The sequence below is a fragment of the Symphalangus syndactylus genome, chromosome 20, assembly GCF_028878055.3.
Source record: "Symphalangus syndactylus isolate Jambi chromosome 20, NHGRI_mSymSyn1-v2.1_pri, whole genome shotgun sequence".
Classification (NCBI taxonomy): domain Eukaryota; kingdom Metazoa; phylum Chordata; class Mammalia; order Primates; family Hylobatidae; genus Symphalangus; species Symphalangus syndactylus.
The window spans coordinates 54190346-54198225 of record NC_072442.2 but is presented as its reverse complement, the minus strand read 5'-3'; the positions used below and the strand labels follow the sequence as shown (position 1 = coordinate 54198225).

At 43.5% G+C, this 7880-nt stretch overlaps 1 long non-coding RNA gene across 1 annotated transcript; it reads left to right on the top strand.

Moving 5' to 3' along the window:
- The first annotated feature begins 2479 nt into the window (after positions 1–2479).
- On the top strand, positions 2480–5272 carry LOC134735258 (uncharacterized). Its single transcript, XR_010118246.1, has 2 exons — positions 2480–2711; positions 3876–5272. It is a non-coding gene; the product is annotated as an uncharacterized lncRNA (long non-coding RNA).
- Positions 5273–7880: the final 2608 nt, after the last annotated feature.

The window sequence follows — 7880 nt, the reverse complement described above, 5'->3', positions numbered from 1 at the left end:
TTTCATAAATTCATATCAGGTGTAAAGATCTAATCAGTGTACTTTGGATAGTCATCACCTTAAATATTTGTCTTTTTTTAATGCTAGACACATTCATGCTATTGTCTTCTAGCTATTTTAGAATGTAAAATAAATTATTAAATCTCATCCAGAAACATCCTTGCAGATACACCCAGAATAATATCTGGGTACCCCATGGCTCAGTCATATAGCCATCCTACTGATCTAACACTGGGTCTTACTTTTTCTACCAAACCATATATTTGCTGATCTGCTTGCAATCTATAAACTTGCTTTCCCTTTACAATATCCATAGCCTTTTCTGCACGAGAGTTATAGGTTACCTGGAAGGTTACACTTTTCCTCTTTGCTGGTTTCTCTATGTTTAGGCAATTCTAAAGAATGCTTTGGGGTTGAACAATGAGGCTGAGGACAGGTGGAGAAATTCACCTAGGAAGAAGTGGGACCCTCTTCCTCTGGGCTTAGATAGTAGGGTAAACAGGTGGTGCAATGGTTAATTTTATGTGTCAATCTGACTGAGCCATGAGGTACCCAGATATTATTCTGGGTATATCTGCAAGGATGTTTCTGGATGAGATTAACATCTGAATCAGGAGTAGGGCAAATTGCCCTCCCTAATATGGGGTGGCCTCATCCAATCCATTGAAGGCCTGAATAGAACAAAAGGGTCAAGTAAGGAGAAACTTTGCCTGTCTAAGTGCTTGAACTAGGTATCAGTCTTCTCCTGCCTTTGGACTGGAAATTAAACCATCGGCTCTCCTGCTTCTCAGGCTTCCAGACTCAGACTGGAACTACATCATCAGCTCTCCTGGGTCCTCATCTTGCTGAATGCATATCTTAGAACTTCTCAGCTGCTGTAACCACATAAGCCAATTTCTTATAACAAATCTCTCTCTCAAAGAGAATGCTTATACACTGTTGGTGGGGATGTAAACTAGTACAATCTCTATGGAAAATGATATAGAGATTTCTCAAAGAATTAAAAATAGAACTACCATTTAATCCAGCAATTCTATTGCTGGGTATCTACTCAAAGGAAAAGAAATCATTATAGCAAAACACACCTGCACTCATATGTTTACCACAGCACTCTTCAAAATAGCAAAGTCATGGAATCAGCCTAAGGTCCATTAATGGATGATTGGATAAAGAAAATGTGGCACATATACCATGGAATACTGCTCAGCCATAAAAAAGAATAAGATCATGTCTTTCACAGCAACATGGATACAACTGGAGTCCATTATCCTAAGTGAAATAACTCAGAAACAGAAAGTCAAATACCACATGTTCTCACAAATAGGAGCTAAACAGTGTGTGCCTATGGACACATGGAGTGTAATAATAGACATTGAAGATTTCAAAAGGTGAGAAGGGGGTGACGGATGACAAATTACCTCTTGGGTACAATGAACACTATTCAGGTGAAGGTTACACTAAATGCTCAGACTTCATCACTGTGCAATATACCAACATAACAAAACTGCACTTATATGCACTTATACTCCCCAAATATAGATAAATTAAAAATCTTTTTCTCTCCATATTTACGTGTGTTTGTATGTGTGGCATACACACACACACACACACACACACACATATATTATCCTGCTGGTTCTGTTTCTCTGAAGAACTCAGACGAACACACAGATGGGTTTTGGCAGAACAAGTGTGTAAGGAGGAAATCTATGCGTTACCTTGATTCAAGCTTTCTTTCTCCTACCTTTTTATACTTCTCCAATGTGGATGAGGCTGCCCTGTTAAATTAACCTTTGACACTTCATTGAGAAAGGATCCCAGGGCTTTAGAAAGTTTCAGAGGAAGGAGTAGAACTAGGGGGGCACAAGGCTCTAAAGAATTTTAATAAAGTCTTTATGTAATTTGGAATGACTTGGTAATTTCTTAGAACTACACTCAACTGTCTACAGATTTACTAAACTTTATATAGTGGACACCTTGTTATTTTCACCATCAAGCTATCCATTCATGTTCATTCTGCTAAGGGTACCCTGATTTCCATGGTTGGGGGACACCTTTATATCTTTATTTCACACATAGTTGGGACCAGAACTGCCTGGACAGAAGTTGCCTAAACTGAAAAATAAAACAAGCATATTTATATGCAAATGTTATAGATTCCTCCCAAAGCACTGTTTTTATTTTTGGGCTATGGGCAGGTGGCATTAGAAAGATAGATGCTTATTCATAAAACCTGGCATGGTTTCCTATGTTTAGAGTAGGAAGATGAACACACCTTGAGACTCTGGTAAGAAGTAAGGTCTTTGTCACCCAGAAAATGAACATATGCCAATTCTGCAAACAAATTTAGAGCATTTATGGCTCCCCTGACACTTATCCATGGATTTCCTAAAGAAATCAGGCTGTGGGGAGAAATCAGGCTGTCTCTAGTATGGTGGGCGGTTTCTTAATAGATCTTTGCCCTATTCCTTTCAGATGTCTCAGTTCCCTGACTAAGCCAGACTGCTTCTGAAGATCCAAGGAGCATCTGGATTCATTCAGTCTGCATACTACTGGAACAACCATGCATTTGAAAGCCATACAGACCCAGATTTGAATTCTGGCCTGCTACTCAATTGTGCGATACGGGCATGCGTTGCCATTCCTACAAACTCTGGCCTGCCTCCTCATCTGTAATAATCTGGTACAATAAGCTGGGACGAGGTATTGGAGTAAGTAATCCATATTCTTTCCTCTTGTATAGGAAAAAAAACACAAAAGAAAACAAACTGTTTTTTCCTCTACTACCCACACACAGAACTTCTGGACCCCAAATGTGTGGATGTTTTTCCCATACCAAGCAATTCTCTGCAGACACCAACTGGGTGTCCTGCAATTTAATTCAGTTCTATCTACCTGGAGTTAGTACAGACCCCTCAGGTTAAGGGCTTGGTCCCATAAGAGTGTCCCCACATCAGACACCCAGTTGCATATCAAGATTGTCACCTTTACTTATAACTAGTGGCTATAAATCAGAGGTTTTTACAAACTCCTCCTTGGATTAGATAATTGGCTAAAACAGCTCACAGAACTCAGGAAAATAGTTTACTTGCCCAATTACTGATTTATTATAAAAGGATACAACTTAGGAACAGCCAGATGGAAGAGATGCTTAGAGCAAGGTATGGGAGGGACATGGAGCTTCCATACCCTCTCTGGGCATGACATCCTCCCAGCCCCTCCTCCATGTGTTCAATCTGGAAGCTGTCTGAACCCTGTCTTTTTGGGTTTCTGTGGTGGCTTTGTTATGTAAGCCTGGTTGATCAAATCATCGGCCACTGGTGATTAGACTCAATCTCCAACCCCTCTCCCCTCCCCAGAAAATTTCCCCTGAAAATTCCAATCTTCTAATCATATGTTGCTTCCCTTGGCAGCCAACCCGCTATTCTTTGCGGCTTTCCAAAAGTTACCTCATCAACATAAACTCAAGTGTGTTTGAAAGGGCCCTGTGTGAGCTATAAAAGATGCTCTTTTCACCTTTAGGGCTCTTGTCACTTAAGAAATTATGAGGGTTTTAGGAGTACTGTCCTAGGAACTGGGATGAAGACCAAATATATATTTATTATAAATCACCATGTCACACCTCTATGGTGTGTTGCCTTTCTGAACTTTTAGTTTGACTAATGGTTCTACTGAATTGCCCAATTGTTTTGGCCTCATGTAGACACAGCCAGAGGCTATGAAGTAGAACAAGATTTTTTTTTTTTAAATCATAATGCCTTAAAGTGTAGGGTGTAGGAGTGTGTATATGTTTGCATGTCAAAGCGTCTGGCTGAGTTTCCTTGTTTGCTTTACCCACTCATTCCAGGCAACTGGTGCTTTCTATTTCTGTTTAGGTGCTAAGCTCATGATCTCCCCACTACTCCTACCTTCATACAACAAGCCTTCCTAAAGAAGACCTAAATCTTCTACTCATGCTGTTTCCTCTTAAAATCTCTATAGCAGCATTTAGTACATCGTATTTCTATTCTCGTGTCTCAAGGGTAAGCATTTCCATTTCATAGGCATCAAACAGTGCCTGCTGCAGAACGTGTTCATTGAATCATACCCTCCATCTATCCAGCCTGCATTTCCTCATTGTGTACCCCTAGATTCTCTAGGAGCCATGGTTTAGGATGCCTGACCAGCCCTTCCTTCCTCCTCATATGCGTTAGTTTCCTGGGGCTGCTGTAACAAGTCACCACAAACCGAGGGGCTTAAAACAACAGAAATGTGCGCTCTCACAGTTGTGAACGACAGAGGTCCATAATCTGTGTCACTGGGCAAAAATCAAGGTGTCCATAGGTGTGAGTTTCCTCCAGAGGCTCCAGGGGAGAATTCTTCCTTGCTGATTTCAGCTTCTGGGGGCCCCTGGCATTCCTTGGCTTCTAACACTATCACTCCAATCTCTGCCTCCTTCGTCACTTTGCCTTGTCATGTGCGTGTGTGTGTGTGTGTGTGTGTGTGTGTGCGCGCGCATCAATTCTCCCTCTACCTTTCTCATATAAAGACATGTATCCAGCCAGGCACTGTGGCTCCCACCTGTAATCCCAGCACTTTGGGAGGCCAAGGTGGATGGATCACGAGATCAGGAGTTCGAGACTAGCCTGGACAACATGGAGAAACCCCGTCTCTACTGAAAATACAAAAATTAGCTGGGCGTGGTGGTGTGCATCTGTAATCCCAGCTACTCAGGAGGCTGAGGCAGGAGAATCACTTGAACCTGGGAGGCGGAGTTTGCAGTGAGCTGAGACCACGCCATTGCACTCCAGCCTGGGTGACATAGCAAGACTCTGTCCCCTACCCCCCCGCCCCTGCAAAAAAAAAAAAAAAAAAAAAAAAAGACATCTGTCCTCACTTAGAACCTGGGGATAACCCAGAATAACCTACCCATGGCAAGATCCTTGATATGGCCTGGATGTTTGTCCCAACCAAATCTAACATTGAAATGTTATCCCCAATGTTGGAGGTGGGGCCTACTGGGAGGTACTTGGGTCATGAGTGTGGATCCCTCATAAATGGCTTGGTGCCCTCCCTGAAGTAATAAGCTAAGGCAAGAGCTGGTTGTTGAAAAGAACATAGCATCTCACTTGCTCCTTCTCTCATCTTGTGACATGCCTGCTTCCCCTTTGCCTCCTGCCATGATTGGAAGCTTCCTGAGGCCCTCACCAGAAGCAGATGCTAGAACAATACTTACTGTAGCTTACTGTACAGTCTGCAGAACCATGAGCCAAATAAACCTCTTTTTAAAAATTAATTTCCCAGTCTCAGGTATTCCTTTATATATTTAACTAATCTTTAGATCTGGTTCTTCCCTCTTCCCAGTTCTGGAGGAGGACAGAAACAGACTAATACAGTCCTTCACTTAATCTCATCTTTTGCCACATATTATAATATCACAGTTTCTGATGGTTAGAGCCTGATATCTTTGTGGGACATTTTTCAACCTACTGCACTATAGACAGCCCAAGGGAAGGAGCATGTGTTTGTTCCAGGCAAACTTATCTACCTGACCACAGCTGAACGCTTCAATAATGGGCTCCTGACTCAGAAGAACCAGTCCACAGGCTGGATAGAACCAGTCAGATAGTGTATGGGGGCGAGTTTCAAATTGCTAAGAGAGCCCATTAGCAGTTAGGAGCCGCACAGTAACATGATATCTATAAGGTCAGGAGGTGGTGTGGCAAGCCATATCCACATGGGTACAAGATAAAGGTGAGGGACAGCCCAGGAGCCTGCAGGGGTTGGTCTGCAGAAGACAGGAGAAAATAACAGAGAAGTTCTCATAGGGGACGCCCTTCAGACCCCTTAGAGAGGGAAGGCTCCTTCTCAGTTGTGATATTTATGGTTCCAATTTCCCCAGTGATCAGCCCACTTTATCCTGGATATCCATTAAGTTAACTTTTGCATCCTTAAAAAAAATCATATTATATTTAAAGTAGTTTAAGTTAGTTGCTATTCTTTGCACCCTAAGATCCCAACCCAAACACTCCTCTCCCTCTTTTGCATGGCCTCAGTGGAGCCCTGTATTCCACTGAGGGTAGATTCTCTTTTACCTTAAACTTCCTTCTATTTCTTCTAGCCTCTCATCCTAACTGAAGCACCCCCAGTGGCAGCTACCTTGCACAATGGCGCTTAGACTGTCTCCCTGAGATCTCACGGGTCAGCAGAAGACACAGACACCCTTCTCCACATCTACATCCCATCTACACCCATCCCTCTCACCAGTTTCTCATTAGTATCACCTCAAATTCAAGCCATTTGTCTGTTCACTTCTTGCCAAATAATCACTGCTCTCATTCCCTTCCTACCAGAACTCATCTCCATCTCTTAGATAAGTTCAACCTATATTTATCCTTCTTGTTCTCTTTATATCCCCTGCCATAATCCTCATTGACAACAACATCCATTTTTAATGAGCCAGTGACTCCCTTTGATCTCATAGCTTTTAGCCTCCCAGCCTTGTTTGATTTCCAGCTCCACTTCCCATCTGCCACCCACAGGCAGGGCTGCATCTTTAGATCTGGTTCTTCCCTCCCCCTAGTTCTGGAGGAGGAGTTACATTAGACACAAATTGTTGCTCACCTGTAATTTCTTCTACTTCCCTTTCCTTTTTCGTCTGCGGACAGCCCCAGCTGCACCTAATCATCCTTTGTTTTAGTTTTCTGAGGATGCTGTAACAAATTACCACAAACTGGTGGCTTAAAACAACAGAATTTATTCTCTTGCAGTTCTGGACACCAGACGTTTGAAATCAAGGTATGGGCAGTCATCGTCCTCCTGGAGGCTCCAGCCGAGAATCCATTCCTTGCCACCTCCCGCTTCTGGCGACTCCAGGCATTCCTTGGCTTTGGATTACATCACTCTAATCTCTGCCTCTGCCTTTACGTGGACTTCTCCTCTGTGACTCCCTTTGATCTCGTAGCTTTCAGCTAAGAGAAAACCCTCCTTTTCTCTTTCAAGGACACTTGTCACCAGATTGAGGGTCTACCCTAATCCAGGATGATCTCATCTCAAGATCCTTCACTTAATTACATCTGTAAAGACTTCTTTTCCAAATAAGGTCCTAGTCACAGACTCCTGGTGGTCATACCTTTTGAGGCGCCTTCCATTTGAACCAGTGCACCTCTCTACTTTTCGAACACGAAAGACACACACACACACACACAGTGTATGGGATTTGGCTTCCCGAGCAGCCACAAGGATTTGCTGCAATCTGGAAGTGTGACAAAGTAACCAGACTGATGAACACTGACCATTGAGAGGCAAGAGAAGGAGGAGACTGGGTAGATAAATGCCTCCACTCTCTCCTGTGAACCTCCTTCCACACTTCTGGGAAAGGCATGTGTGCTGAGAGAACAAGCGTGCTAGGCAGGGCTACCTTCCAAGCTCTTCATGAAGTGAATGCGCACAAGATAACAACCTCATTCCCTCCCTTCACTGCTCATCCACGCCCTGTTCTTCTCAAATTTTTGAGCCTTATTTCTTGTCTCAAGCTTTGTTTTCTAAAGGAATCTGAGCTCTAGCTCATGCCCTGTGTTTCCACTGAACAGGAAGTGGTGCAGGTCATTTCCCCAGCATAAGTTGCTTGGTTTTTGTACCACTTGACTTGTGCAGACCACAGATGATTGCAGGAGAGATCTGTAGGCTGCCTAGTGCCCTGCAGGGGTCTTGGAACTGCAGCCCTGCCCTGCAGGGGCTTGCCAAACCAGAGAGAGGATAACTGGAACAACCGGAATTGCTGTCAGAAGCTGTGTAGATGGAGCGTACCCCATGGGGAGAGGGACAGCAGAAGAAGGAGAAGCTGAAAGACAGGGAAAGGAGGCAGGTGCAGAAACAGAGAGCAACTGGCCTATGGTAAG